A 14373-nucleotide genomic window follows, 5' to 3' on the forward strand; every position below is an offset into this window, starting at 1 on the left:
ATCTCTCCGTCTGTCTGTCTGTATCTGTCATCTCTCCATCTGTCTGTATCTGTCATCTCTCCGTCTGTTTGTAATCTGTCATCTCTTCGTCTGTCTTTATCTGTCATCTCTCCATTCGGCTGTCTGTATGTATCTGTCATCTCTCCATCTGTCTGTATGTGTTATCTCCGTCTGTCTGTATCTGTCATCTCTCCATCTGCCTGTATCTGTCATCTCTCCATCTGTCTGTATCTGTCATCTCCATCTGTCTGTATCTGTCATCTCCTTCTGTCTGTATCTGTCATCTCTCCCTCTGTCTGTATCTGTCATCTCTGTCTGTCTGTATCTGTCATCTCTCCATCTGTCTTTATCTGTCATCTCTCCATCTGTCTATATCTGTAATTTCTCTGTCTGTATCTGTCATCTCTTTGTCTGTCTGTATCTGTTATCTCTCCGTCTGTCTGTATCTGTCTTCTCTCTATCTGCCTGTATTTGTTATCTCTCTGTCTGTATCTGTCATCTCTCCATCTGTCTATATCTGTCATCTCTGTCTGTCTTTATGTCATCTCTCCATCCGTCTGTCTGTATCTGTCATCTCTCTATCTGTCTGTATCTGTCATCTATCTGTCCATCTGTGTCTGTCAACTCTCCATTTGTCTGTATCTGTCATCTGTCCATCTGTCTGTATCTGTTATCTCTCCTTCTGTCTGTATTTGTCATTTCTCTGTCTGTATCTGTCATCTCTTCGCCTGACTGTATCTGTCATCTCTCCATCTGTATCTGTCATCTCTCCATTTGTCTGTATGTCATCTCTCTGTGTCTGTATTTGTCATCTCTCCGTCTGTCTGTATCTGTCATCTCTCCATCTGTCTGTATCTGTTATTTCTACGTCTGTCTGTATTTGTCATCTCTCCATCCGTCTGTCTGTGTCTCTCATCTTTCCATCATTCTGCATCTTTCATCTCTCCGTCTGTCTGTCTGTCATCTCTCTGTCTGTCTGTATCTGTCATCTCTCCGTCTGTCTGTATCTGTCATCTCTCCATCCGTCTGTTTGTATGTATCTGTCATCTCTCCATCTGTCTGTTTTTGTCATCTCTCCATCTCTCTGTATCTGTCATCTCTCCGTCTGTCTGTATCTGTCATCTCTCAGTCTGTCTGTATCTTTCATCTCTTCGTCTGTCTGTTTTTGTCTTCTCTCCATCTGTGTGTAACTGTCATCTCTTTGACTGTCTGTAACTGTCATCTCTTCGTCTGTCTGTATCTGTCATCTCTCTGTCTGTCTGTATCTCTCCATCTCTCGGTCTGTCTGTATCTGTCATCTTTCTGTCTGTTTGTATCTCTCCATCTGTCTGTATCTGTCATCTCTTCGTCTGTCTGTATCTTTCATCTCTCTGTCTGTCTGTATTTCATCTCTCCGTCTGTCTGTATCTGTCATCTCTTCGTCTCTCTGTATCTTTCATCTCTCCGTCTGTCTGTATCTGTCATCTTTCCATCTGTCTGTATCTGTCATTTCTCCGTCTTTATCTGTCATCTCTCCATCTGTCTGTATCTGTGATCTGTCTGTCAGTACCTGTCATCTCTCTATCTGTCCATCTGTATCTGTCATCTCTCCGTCTGTCTGTATCTGTCATCTCTCCCTCTGTCTGTATCTTTCATCTCCGTTTGTCTGTATCTTTCATCTCTCCATCTCTCTGTATCTGTCATTTCTCCGTCTATCTGTATCTGTCATCTCTCCATCCGTCTGTGTATCTGTCATCTTTCTATCCAGCTGTCTGTATCTGTCATCTCTCCGTCTGTCTGTATCTGTCATCTCTCCATCTGTCTGTCTGTATCTGTCATCTCTCCTTCTGTCTGTATCTGTCATCTCTCATCTCTCTGTATCTGTCATCTCTCCATCCGTCTGTCTGTCTGTATCTGTCATCTCTCCATCTGTCTGTATCATTCATCTCTCCGTCTGTCTGTATCTGTCATCTCTCCCTCTGTCTGTATCTGTCATCTCTCCTTCTGTCTGTATCTGTCATCTCTCATCTGTCTGTATCTGTCATCTCTCCATCCGTCTGTCTGTCTGTAGCTGTCATCTCTCCATCTGTCTGTATCATTCATCTCTCCGTCTGTCTGTATCTGTCATCTCTCCCTCTGTCTGTATCTTTCATCTCTCCGTTTGTCTGTATCTGTCATCTCTCTATCTCTCTGTATCTGTCATCTCTCCGTCTATCTGTATCTGTCATCTCTCCATCCGTCTGTGTATCTGTCATCTTTCTATCCAGCTGTCTGTATCTGTCATCTCTCCCTCTGTCTGTATCTGTCATCTCTCCATCTGTCTGTATCGGTCATCTCTATCTGTCTGTATCTGCCATCTCTCCGTCTGTCTGTGTCTGTCATCTCTCCATCTGTCTGTATCTGTCATCTCTCCATCTGTTTGTATCTGTCTTCTCTTCAACTGTCTGTATCTGTCATCTCTCCGTCTGTCTGTATCTGTCATCTTTCCTTCTGTCTGTATCTGTCAACTCTCCATCTGTCTGTATCTGTCATCTCTCCATCTGTCTTTATCTGTCATCTCTCCATCTGTCTGTATCTGTCATCTCTGTCTGTCTGTATCTGTCATCTCTCCCTCTGTCTGTATCTGTCATCTCTCCTTCTGTCTGTATGTATCTCTCTATCTCTCTATCTGGTTGTATCTGTCATGTCTCCATCTCTTTGTATCTGTCATCTCTTCGTCTGACTGTATCTGTCATCTCTCCGTCTGTCTGTATGTCATCTCTCGGTCCGTCTGTCTGTATTTTTCATCTCTCTGTCTGTCTGTATCTGTAATCTCTCCATCTGTCTGTATCAGTCATCTCTCCGTCTGTATGTATCTGTCATCTCTCCATCTGTCTGTATCTGTCATCTCTCCATCTGTCTGTATCTGTCATCTCCATCTGTCTGTATCTGTCATCTCTCCGTCTGTCTGTCTGTATCTGTCATCTCGCCATCTGTCTGTATCTGTCATCTCTTCATCTGTCTGTATCTGTCATCTCTCCATCTGTCTGTATCTGTCATCTCCATCTGTCTGTATCTGTCATCTCTCCATCTGTCTGTATCTGTCATCTCCATCTGTCTGTATCTGTCATCTCTCCATCTGTCTGTATCTGTCATCTCCGTCTGTATGTATCTGTCATCTCTCCATCTGTCTGTATGTGTTATCTCTCCGTCTGTTTGTATCTGTCATCTCTCCATCTGCCTGTATCTGTCATCTCTCCGTCTGTCTGTATCTGTCATCTCTCCATCTGTCTGTATCTGTCATCTCCATCTGTCTGTATCTGTCATCTCTCCCTCTGTCTGTATCTGTCATCTCTCCGTTTGTCGGTATCTGTCATCTCTCTGTCTGTCTTTATCTGTCATCTCTCCATCTGTCTATATCTGTCATTTCTCTGTCTGTATATGTCATCTCTTTGTCTGTCTGTATTTGTTATCTCTCCGTCTGTCTGTATCTGTCATCTCTCCATCTGCCTGTATCTGTTTTCTCTCCATCTGTCTGTATCTGTCATCTCTATCTGTCTATATCTGTCATCTCTGTCTGTCTTTATCTGTCATCTCTCCATCCATCTGTCTGTATCTGTCATCTATCTGTCCATCTGTGTCTGTCAACTCTCCATCTGTCTGTATCTGTTATCTCTCCGTCTGTCTGTATCTGTCATCTCTCCATCTGTCTGTATCTGTCATCTCTCTGTGTCTGTATCTGTCATCTCTCCGTCTGTCTGTATCTGTCATCTCTCCATCTGTCTGTATCTGTTATTTCTACATCTGTCTGTATTTGTCATCTCTCCATCCGTCTGTCTGTGTCTCTCTTCTCTCCATCTGTCTGTATCTTTCATCTCTCCGTCTGTCTGTCTGTCATCTCTCTGTCTGTCTGTATCTGTCATCTCTCCATCCGTCTGTCTGTATGTATCTGTCATCTCTCCATCTGTCTGTATTTGTCATCTCCATCTCTCTGTATCTGTCATCTCTCAGTCTGTCTGTATCTTTCATCTCTCCGTCTGTTTCTGTCTTCTCTCCATCTGTCTGTAACTGTCATCTCTTCGACTGTCTGTAACTGTCATCTCTCCATCCGTCTGTCTGTATCTGTCATCTCTCCATCCGTCTGTCTGTATCTGTCATCTCTCTGTCTGTCTGTATCTGTCTGTATCTGTCATCTCTCCATCTTTCTGTATCAGTCATCTCTCCATCTGTCTGTATCTGTCATCTCTCCATCTGTCTGTATCTGTCATCTCTCCATCTGTCTGTCTGTTGCCTCTATCTGTCATCTCTCCTTCTGTCTTGATCTGTCATCTCTTTCTGTATCTGTCATCTCTCCATCTCTCTGTATCTGTCTTCTCTACATTTATCTGTATCGGTCATCTCCATCTGTCTCTATCTGTCATCTCTCCATCTGTCTGTATCTGTCGTATGTTTATTTTGTCGTATTTTATCTAATTTGTTTTTTCTTTGTTTCTAGCAACTCTTATGGAGCATCCATTGATTGAGCAGTACCTGGAGCTGATTTGTTGTACACCTCGATGGACTCACATGGGACCAGAAAACGTTAAAGGTATGTTTTTATAAACGTTGCATACAGTCTGTTACAGTCTAAAATATTTCTCGCGATATCACAATAATTAACCTTGAAAAAGCAGTGCAATAACTACCAGATTGCTGTGTTAGAAAAATGCTAAACACATGCAGGCATTTCTTCTTTATTTCTGCCAACACAATACACATTCCTGATATGCGAGTCCCATCTTACACTTAATACACTACAATTATATGGTATAAATATGGCACTAAAACATACAAAAGAGAGATCACTTACCAGTTTAATAATTATTTGATTAGCTGTAGTTTGTTATTACGCTGTTTTAATCTTCTTAGGGCTTATTATGCGGTCCTGTCGCCATCTTGTGGATTGACATTGTCAACTGTCTTTGCTCAAAGACATGCTAATGGCCGCCGTTGTGCTCTCAGAAATAATAAATATTTAAAATTAAGAACTGTCCTTATAAATAAACTCCATAGTTGCAATCTAAACAACTACATTCTCTACCAAAAAGCCTCAAAAGTACATTATGTTGTCCAACAGCTGCAATATTTGTCAAACTGTAGAGTGTCTCTGCTTGTTGCTGTATGTGGGAGGAGTAATACACAAGGGTGAAGGGTGAAGTGGCTGGTCGAGTGCTGTTACTGGCAGAAAATTGCACGGCTATCAGCCAATCAGATTCAAGAACCAGACAACTGTTGTATATGTACAGTTGAAGTCAGAATTATAAGCCCCCCTGTGATTTTTTTTCTTTTTTAAATATTTGCCAAATGATGTTTAACGGAGCAAGGAAATTTTCACAGTATGTCTGATAATATTTTTTCTTCTGGAGACAGTCTTATTTGTTTTATTTTGACTAAAATAAAAGCAGTTTTACATTTAAAAAAAAAACATTTTAAGGTCAAAATTATTAGCCCTTTAAACCATACTTTTTTCGATTTTCTAAAAAACAACCCTTTGTTATACAAAAACTTTTGTTATTACCCTAACCAGCCTAGTTAACCTAATTAATCTAGTTAAGCCTTTAAATGTCACTTTTAGCTGTATAGAAGTGTCTATATCTAAAATATCTAGTCAATTATTATTTACTGTCATCATGGCAAAGATAAAATAAATCAGTTATTAGAGTTACTGAAAAAATCTTCTCTCCGTTAAACAAAAATTGGGGAAATAATAATAATAATTCTGACTTCAACTGTATACATGTCCATCTATGTTTATACAGTATGCGAGAACATGGTGACAGAATAAAATTTTTTGATGAATTAAACTTGATAATTTGGATTTGATGAATTATTGGATGAATTATACACATGCAGACAAAGACAAAATCCTGGTCGATAGTATTTGTTTTTGAAACAGGTATATTTATAATAGAATGATAGTTTCAATATTACTGTAGTGGACTCCCCTGCAAAAACCATTCAAATATGCACAAAGTATATATGTTTTCTTTCTCTCATCATGTCAATAGATTGAGCTTGTCATAAGCAAATATGGGACATTCTACCAAAAACATACATTTTCACTTATGAAAATGTGACAGGGCCTGACATTTACGTTTGGTCTCCTAAAAAAAATCAAACAAAAACAAGCATAAAATCATGCAATTCAGTGATAGAATGCATTCTTGATTACTGTCAGCTTCTCCATTAAATGATGTCACTTTCTTTGAGTCATTGCCTTAAAGTTGTATTGCACGCATTTTATGTTAAATTTAAGGAAAATGTGACGGGACTGACAGAAATACAGGGACAATTGTAAGATTATTTTACAAATAATTATTGAAATGTATTTATAATTCATTGTTTTTAATCTATTGATGTGAATGATAGCAACTTAAAATTGCTGTATATAAAGTTTTTTTTTTTTTTTTTTTTACTAAATAACAGTTTTTAGCTTAACAAAAGCTATTAAAGCTGTAGGTTCAATTGGGCTAAGGACAAGGACAATGGCAGGGTTTGTACATTTGTAAAGTTTTTTTTTTTTAATAAAGAACAAAAATCTGAGAACCAAATAAATGGCATGTTCCTTTACAGAACAACTGACTGAAATCAACCATCAGTCCATTTTAGAAATTTTTAGGATGAAATACTTTTTATTCACTGCATTTGTTTTTATTTCAAGGACAGATAATATACGTTTCTGGTAGAATGTCCCAAATATATTCATTTTAGAAATAGCAGTAAAACCAGCTTAATAACTAGCAGTTGAAATGGGGAAAATACTTGGACAAAAACCTTGACAAATGTCTTAAAAATCATCTCAAAATGTCTTTTACGTCTGTAATCTGTAACATAATTATCTTCACATCATGACCGCATTCTTCTTTAATAATTCAGCAACCCATTGTCAATTCTTCCTTACTTATTCCACACATTATTGCCTAACTGGACATAAGGTGGATAAGGTCATACTGACTTTGAAAGGACAGCGTGTGCCAGCGCGGTCTGGACCGGATCGCACTTACATGACCTCGATGTTCAAAAACACATTGAACTTATTACATTTTTGGGACTTGATTTTCTAACGGCCTATTTTGGGACGCCGTGACATACTGCTCTGAGCCATAAGTAGAGTCTATCCTCTTTAGCATAGGATTTAATGATGCTTGAATGTGCACTCTCTTACATGTGTGGCCCCTGCCACCAGAAAAGTTTTTGAGAGGCAAGTTAACAGACCGTGAAAAGGCGGCACAGATGGCAACATCCTAGGTGGTAATTATCCAGCACCTCCTCTCGAAAAAAGGCAAGAAAGTAGAAAGTAAAAACACAAGATGGGTGTTGCCATCAGGTCAGACTCTGACACCTCTTGCAAGTCAAATCAAATCAAAGGGGTCCTGTGGGGACAGAGGCGAGACTGATGTCACAGGTCACATCGTCCAATAAGAGGATGATTTCTAGCTTCACTGCACTGAAAATTATGGATTGGGTTAAATGGAAACTGTAATGATTCTTTGGGTCTCTACTAGTAATTTTTTTTGTATTTTTTTTATTGGTGACTATCGGAATATGTTTTAAAAGACATTAGAAACTATTAAAACATACAAATTTTACAGCCAATTCGAATGTTATCACTCGATTGAATATGTGTAATCAGTGGTTATCAGCTGATAGATATGGGCCAGTTGGGGCTTTTTGTGTCTACTAGTAGGCTCAGAAGGCTGTTATCATCCATCCACATGGCTAATCAGCTCTGGGTCATACGGCTGCGGACAGAAGTTAACAAGAATTATTTATGTTATTTATAAATCGTCACAGTAATCCAAGAAAAGATCGGAAGTTTTCTCTATTAGTATTGCTGATTAACCGGGAGGATTTTTTATATTATTTATAAAATTTTCCATTTACTGTATTTTATTAAGATTTACCCCTACCCCAACCCTGCTGTGTAAATATGGCATCTGCTGTATAAAACATTTGTTGGATAAGTTACTGGTTCATTCCCCTAAGGGACCCTTGATAAATAAAGGGCCTAAGCCGAAGGCAAATTAATGAATAAATGAAATTTCACTCAATTTCTGTTTAACGGAGAACACATTTCTAAAACACAATAGTTTTAATAACTCATTCCTAATAACTAATTTCATCTATCTTTGCCATGATGATGGAACATAATATTTTACTAGATTTAAAAAAAAAATAGGTTTATGGTTTTCGCTACGTTCATTCCTCCATGGTGGGGTGCCACACCAAAATCGATCCCGCCATGGCTACATTTACAGATTCTCATTCAAAACATTCTGGTATTTTTTTAATAGCGGGTTATAATTTCACCAAAATGTATTAAAAGGTAGGTGAATTATAAAAGCGCAAACTTTTCTGTAACCATAGTAGTGCTATGCGTTATTTGTTTAACCCTTTAAGGTGACATGCTGACTGACTGACTGACTGACTGACAGGTGTGTGATGCGTGAGGCCAGCAAACACAATGTAGCTTTCAGTTAAGATGAACAAAGTTTCCATAATTATACTTTATAGAAAAAGGTCTATGGTTCTGCATACAATGACTTTATACATTAATGCAATCTTGACTTGTAATACTGCGCTCACGACTTTTTTCATTGAAATAACGCCGTAGGTAGTTGGAACAACTTTGTAAAAGACCCACCGCCACAGCTGGAAAAAATCCTAGAGGAAACACTGAGGTTAAGTAGGTTAACTAGGCAAGTTATTAGGCTGATTAAGTCATTGTATAGCATGATTTGTTCTGTAGCCAATCAAAAAAAGAAATGTGTAAATAATAATATTGACCTTAAAATGATTTAAAAACAATTAAAAACTGCTTTTATTCTAGCCAAAATAAAGCAAATAAGACTTTCTCCAGACGAAAACATATTTTAGGAAATAAAAATGTCCTTAATCCTCTATGTATCACTTGAGATGTTTGAAAAAGAATAAATATTGCATAGGAGGGCTAATAATTTTGCCCTCAACTGTGTGTGCAATGATCCTTTTTAGAACCATCATTTTTTAGAGTGCAGAACTTTTTTTTTAATTTTATTTATTTATTTTTTGTAGCAGGTAGGTATCATAGTATGTGTGTAAAATGCAAGTACTTTTATTTTATTTATTCTTTTCTCATGAATTTTGTGCATTCAATAAGCTGATAATTTGTATGAGCTCTAGGTGAGTCGTCTTTAATAGCAGCATTTATCCAGCATTAAAGCTGTTGTGAAGAGCTTAAACGTTTATTTGGGTGCAGATCTATTAAAATCGGAGGTGGCGGTTCATTTGAATCCCGTTTGATTTTTTTTGTAGGGGGGAGATTCTATGCACTACAGGGTATGAGCGCCCATGCAAAAATATGTAAATGCTGCCCATATTAGAATCTTTGTCTGGTTGTCATTCTCACATGGGGCACATCAAAGCCATATGACCTGATTTTGCACCTGCTGTTTAATTAAATTTACAAGACAGACACACTCTCCACTCCTGGTGATATACAAATCAGTTTTTATTACCCCGGCCCTGTAATTTACAAGGCAATTGACTGCTGTGTGGAGATGGCGCCTGCCAAAGTGCTCCCTCAGAAAAGATATAGAAACTCTAGACGCTGCTTTAGTTCTGCTTCTTACAAGGGATCTCACATGCTGCAGATAATTAACTGTAAGGATATATTGGCCTTTATGGAGTCAGTGACATTTTAGATTAGAGATACTAACTTTTCCTTGTGTTGCTGTGATATTTATTCGAAATAGCTGCAACAATCGTTTTATTTTTTTTATTTATTTTGTGGGTGGTAGTTCTGAATTAATTCCTTGAAGTACCTTGTCATTTGTATTTATTAGGCACCATGGTGTAATTTAATTAAGTTGACTTGCTATATGATAAAATATTTTTGGCAACACTTTCTGTGATACTCATACAGGCTGTCCGCGGGGTCTTAACAAGTATTAAAAGTTGATAAATCAATGTATAGAAATTTAAGGCCCCTAAAAAGTATTAAAGTCTTAAATTCTATTTTGCAAGGTGTTACATTTGATATAATTTTTGATTATGCAATGTATGGTTGTATGCTAAAGTTTGCCTGAATTAAATCTGTGAATTTCAGGATGCTGTGTAGTTTATGAAATCAATGACATCATACTAGACTTGACATCATGCTGCTTTGTTTACTGCAGTAACCAAGGCAACACAATTTTTTCTGCAGTTCTATAGCGCCAACCTGCTGAATTAGCTGGATTTAATAGATTTTTATTCAGTTCATGAATAATGTTTTAGTTTTCGATTCATTTCTTTAAAATGTGAAATCTATCACTAGTAAGTAATAAAAACACTATTATAAATATAGCTATAACTGTCGTTATAATACAGTATACGGTTTGGTCTGAATTTATATGGTTGATTATAAATAATTATAAACAGTTGTAATTTATTATAAGTATGGTCTTTATAGAAAGTTACACAATTTTTGGGAGTGAACATGCTATAAATTTGACCATTAAGAAAACTAAATTGTATGTGTACGTATGTATTTAATAGGGGTATAACGGTTCGGTTCGATACGATACAGTGGTGTCATGGTTTGGTATGTTTTCGATACAGCAAAAAAAGAAAAAAGCCAGATGATTTCTCTGATTTAATTTTTTAATGTATTACAACTAACAACATAAAAGTATGATCCTGTTTTTTTTTTTCTTTTGCTTTAAACAGTGATAGAGCTATACTTCCGGGGTTTTTGCTTAGCAGCAAATAAAACAAATCCTTCTTTATACTCAAAACCAAAAAGCTTCCTATAGAAAATAAATATAATATTGTAGCAGTTAAACGAATAAAAAGAAAAGAACAATTTAGTTTGTATATGGAACTCAGTTTCAATCAATTTTGAAGTATTTTTTTTTTTATTTTCAGAAAGATTAGTGTCCACCTTTCCCTCAGACAGGACAGATCTGCTTGATTTGACTGTCACCTGCCATTTCAGTGGATCTGAAAGCAGGAATTATCTGACTCAAATAGGCTTATGAAGGAATAATGTAAAGTCTCGTACCGAGCGGTTCAATACGAATACGTGTCTCGTTACACCCTTAGTATTTAATATTTCATATTTATTTAAAACTTTTATTTAATTTTACTTTTGACATTTTTGTCATTGTTTACTATTGAGCAATACTTATTAAATAGTTATAGCAAAATACAATAGTTTGTCTATAATTCATCAAGCATGTTTTTGCACAAATCTGTGCATGCAATGTACATAGACATGTACATAGACATGTTTACACAAACTTTTGTACTGAAATGTATTCTTAATTCTACAAAAAATATATAGCCACATCTTGTGATCTGGTGTTTAAGCTGGTTTTATAAATGCCACATGGCATTGCTCTGATCTTTCACTAAAGATCATCAGGGTGTAAAAACAGAGTGTTTGCATGCGTGACTTGCGTGCGTGCGTGTGTGTGTGTGTATAGAGAGGGAGAGAGGTATATGCTTTATGAGAATTCCATTCACCCGATTCTAGTGTTATCATTTGATTAAATGGGCATTATCAGTGGTTATCAGCTGATAGATATGGGATAGTAGGGGCTTTCTGCGCCTACTGGTAGGCTCAGAAGGCTGTAATCATCCATCCGCATGGTTAGTCAGATATAGATCTGTTTTTACATTACTGTGATGGTTGGCTTTAGGGTTGGGGTAAAGGTAGACGTTAATAAAATACAATTAATGGGAAATTGAATAAATAATAAAATAATTCTCATTAACTTCTGATCTCAGCCATATGTGATCCATAACTGATTTGTGGATGGATGATTACAGCCTTCTAAGCCTACTAGTAGGCACAGAATTCCCCTACTGGCCCATATCTATCAGCTGATAACGCCCATTCAATCGAGTGATAACATTTAAATTGGATGGATTACAAAGGTTTTAAGATAAGAGCTGAATTGAGCGTATTTTATGTAAACCTTATGTTTCAGCTCCTCAGTTTGAATACTCCATAATCAATACATTTTAAATAATTTTAAGCACAAATTTTTTTTCATGAGAATTTTTAACAAAACCGCTAAATAAAAAAAGCATATAGATTGTAACAATAGACTGTACAATGTCAAGTGCTGTGATTCTCCAAAGACATGTTTTCATTTTATTTTTTATGAACACATAAAAAATAATTGGGAAAAATATAGTAATTGTATTAGACATTTTGAATCTTTTCTAAACTCTAAAATAACTAAACTCTTAAAAAATTATTCTTTAAAATTGTTGCAAACAATTTATATAAGTTGAATTTCAACAAATACAATTTTTTAATGTTCAACTTATTTGTTTAAATTCAGCCGAAATAAAATGTTTACAACCACTTAACTAAAAAAAAAAAGTAAATCCAAGGAATCATCTTTAAATCATTTTCAGTGTACTTGTTTAATCAGGATTTCAAGAATTTTTTTCAAAGTAGATTTTTGTCATGTACATTCAAATATGTTGTTGATTATATATTATACAGTCATACATATAAAGGTACCCTTACAGTACAGATGTACAATTTCTGATAACATATTATTTGGATGGTCTCCTCTAAACATTCTAACTATGATCATTTACAGCTCAATTTTGACTTGAAGTTAATAGAGTTAAAATAAGTTAAAGTTACTGAAAAGTTACAATCATCAATCAAGTCAGAATTACGTTTTTAAAGAAGGGAGTGTATGATGTTCTGATTACTGCTAGTTGATTTGTACAGTACTTGGAAAAAATATTCATTAAAATAAAAGCCAACAGAATGGCAGTTACCTTTTTAAAGGCGGGCAAACACCATATTTCTTTCAGGATTATAAAACAAAAAGGACCACATATAAGCTAAAAATAAAGCACACACGTTTGGTGTGTTTTCAATTTGGATTTGCCCTGATGCTCTTTATCATACTTTATTTTATAATAAATTGATCGGATTTATCCTCTACTTATCATTCTAAGCAAACAGGCAATAAATCTCCCGGTAAGGCGGTAAATCTGCATTATATCTGATTTGAAATTGCAGGGGTATTTCAATGCAAGATATTTCAACCATCTAAATCCTTTAATTCTGTAGTAACATGTTAAATTCCATAAAGCCGGTCCGGGCTCAAAGCACATATCCAATATCTGTGCGCTGCTCTCGCTGTGGATTTGCGATTGCATGTGATTCAGACATGCCCCCGGTCGCAGTGGAGTTCGCTTCTCAGGCAATCCATAATAGATGATGAAATTTGGCAAGCGGTCGAGCCTTATGGTCCATTCTTCCTCCCGCAGCTGCTTGTTTTCCCACAACTCATCTGTGCTGACCAAGTTGTGTGCCGGAGTACGTGTCTGGGTCCGTATGTCACCGGCTCTGCCTACCAGCTCCTCCTGCAACTTTCCATTATTCAAGACAGACAGACGTTCAGGATTCCCTCTTTTAGCACACTTGCGTGATGAAAAGGAAGTTTTAAAGCTCTTACAGATGGAAGCGGGCACAATGCTGCGACATGATTGGGAGTTGAAAGCTGACTGCGTCCCAGTTCACATTTCTAGTCTGCAGTCAAAGTGCGAACTTCACTTTTCACTGTTTCAATTTGCATGCAAGTCTTAACCAGCTCAGATTACTGCATGCGATTTCTTGACATTTTCATCAAAACCAATGTAAATTTGGCTTTGCTTTTGAGGTGTGGGCTACTTTATTCCATTTTTGTTACCTTAAGTATGATGTTACTTTTATGCTAAAACTTGATTTCTGCATACAGCCAACTGAGTAACCTTTTAATAAGTTCTTCCCTCAATTAATGTTGTTAAAGGGCACCAATGGTAAAAAATCTACTTTTCAAGCTGTTTGGACAGATCTGTGTGTTGGTATAGTGTATAGACCGTCATACTGGGGTGATATGAACACACCCAGTCCTTTTTTTTCAATTTAACTACAAAAAAAAGGGTCGGCCAATTGGAGCTGTTTTCAAATCGATCGCACCATTACGCAGTTGTGCGATCCCCCCGCCCACCGAATTGATTGACAGCTGCGCGCATTAACATGTTCCGGTAGTCGCGTGTATATGTCAACAAGACCAGGCAGACATACGCAAAGCAACCGGGAATAAAAGGTCTGTTCTGTTCGCTAGGATCAGCAATCATCATCAAATGTGATTAAGAGTAAGTTTCACATGTTTAAAGTGTTTTAAAACAGAGTATGTGTGTAATTAATTTCAGCGTTTTACTTCAGCTTGACTTCATCAGCACAGCCGTGTGTCAGAACAATTATAAAAGAAGACGATTCAATCCCGGTTTGTGGAAGTTAAATCAGGTTTATTTTGTACATTAGCATAACAGATATCCACAAAGTACTTGAGGTTAGCCTTAACTAAGCTAAGCGTGCTCTGTCTGCCTGCCTGT

General features: G+C 36.9%; 1 long non-coding RNA gene across 1 annotated transcript in view; it reads left to right on the forward strand.

Annotated features, from left to right (window-relative positions):
- The window catches only part of LOC141378427 (uncharacterized), a 47702-nt gene that overhangs the window by 23499 nt on the left and 9830 nt on the right, over nt 1-14373 (forward strand). The window contains exon 3 of the long non-coding RNA XR_015513600.1: nt 4454-4546. This is a non-coding gene — a long non-coding RNA (uncharacterized LOC141378427). The remainder of the gene's footprint in view (nt 1-4453; nt 4547-14373) is intronic.

This window comes from Danio rerio, chromosome 17, assembly GCF_052040795.2.
Source record: "Danio rerio strain M-AB ecotype USA chromosome 17, GRCz13ab, whole genome shotgun sequence".
NCBI classification, from domain to species: Eukaryota; Metazoa; Chordata; class Actinopteri; order Cypriniformes; family Danionidae; genus Danio; species Danio rerio.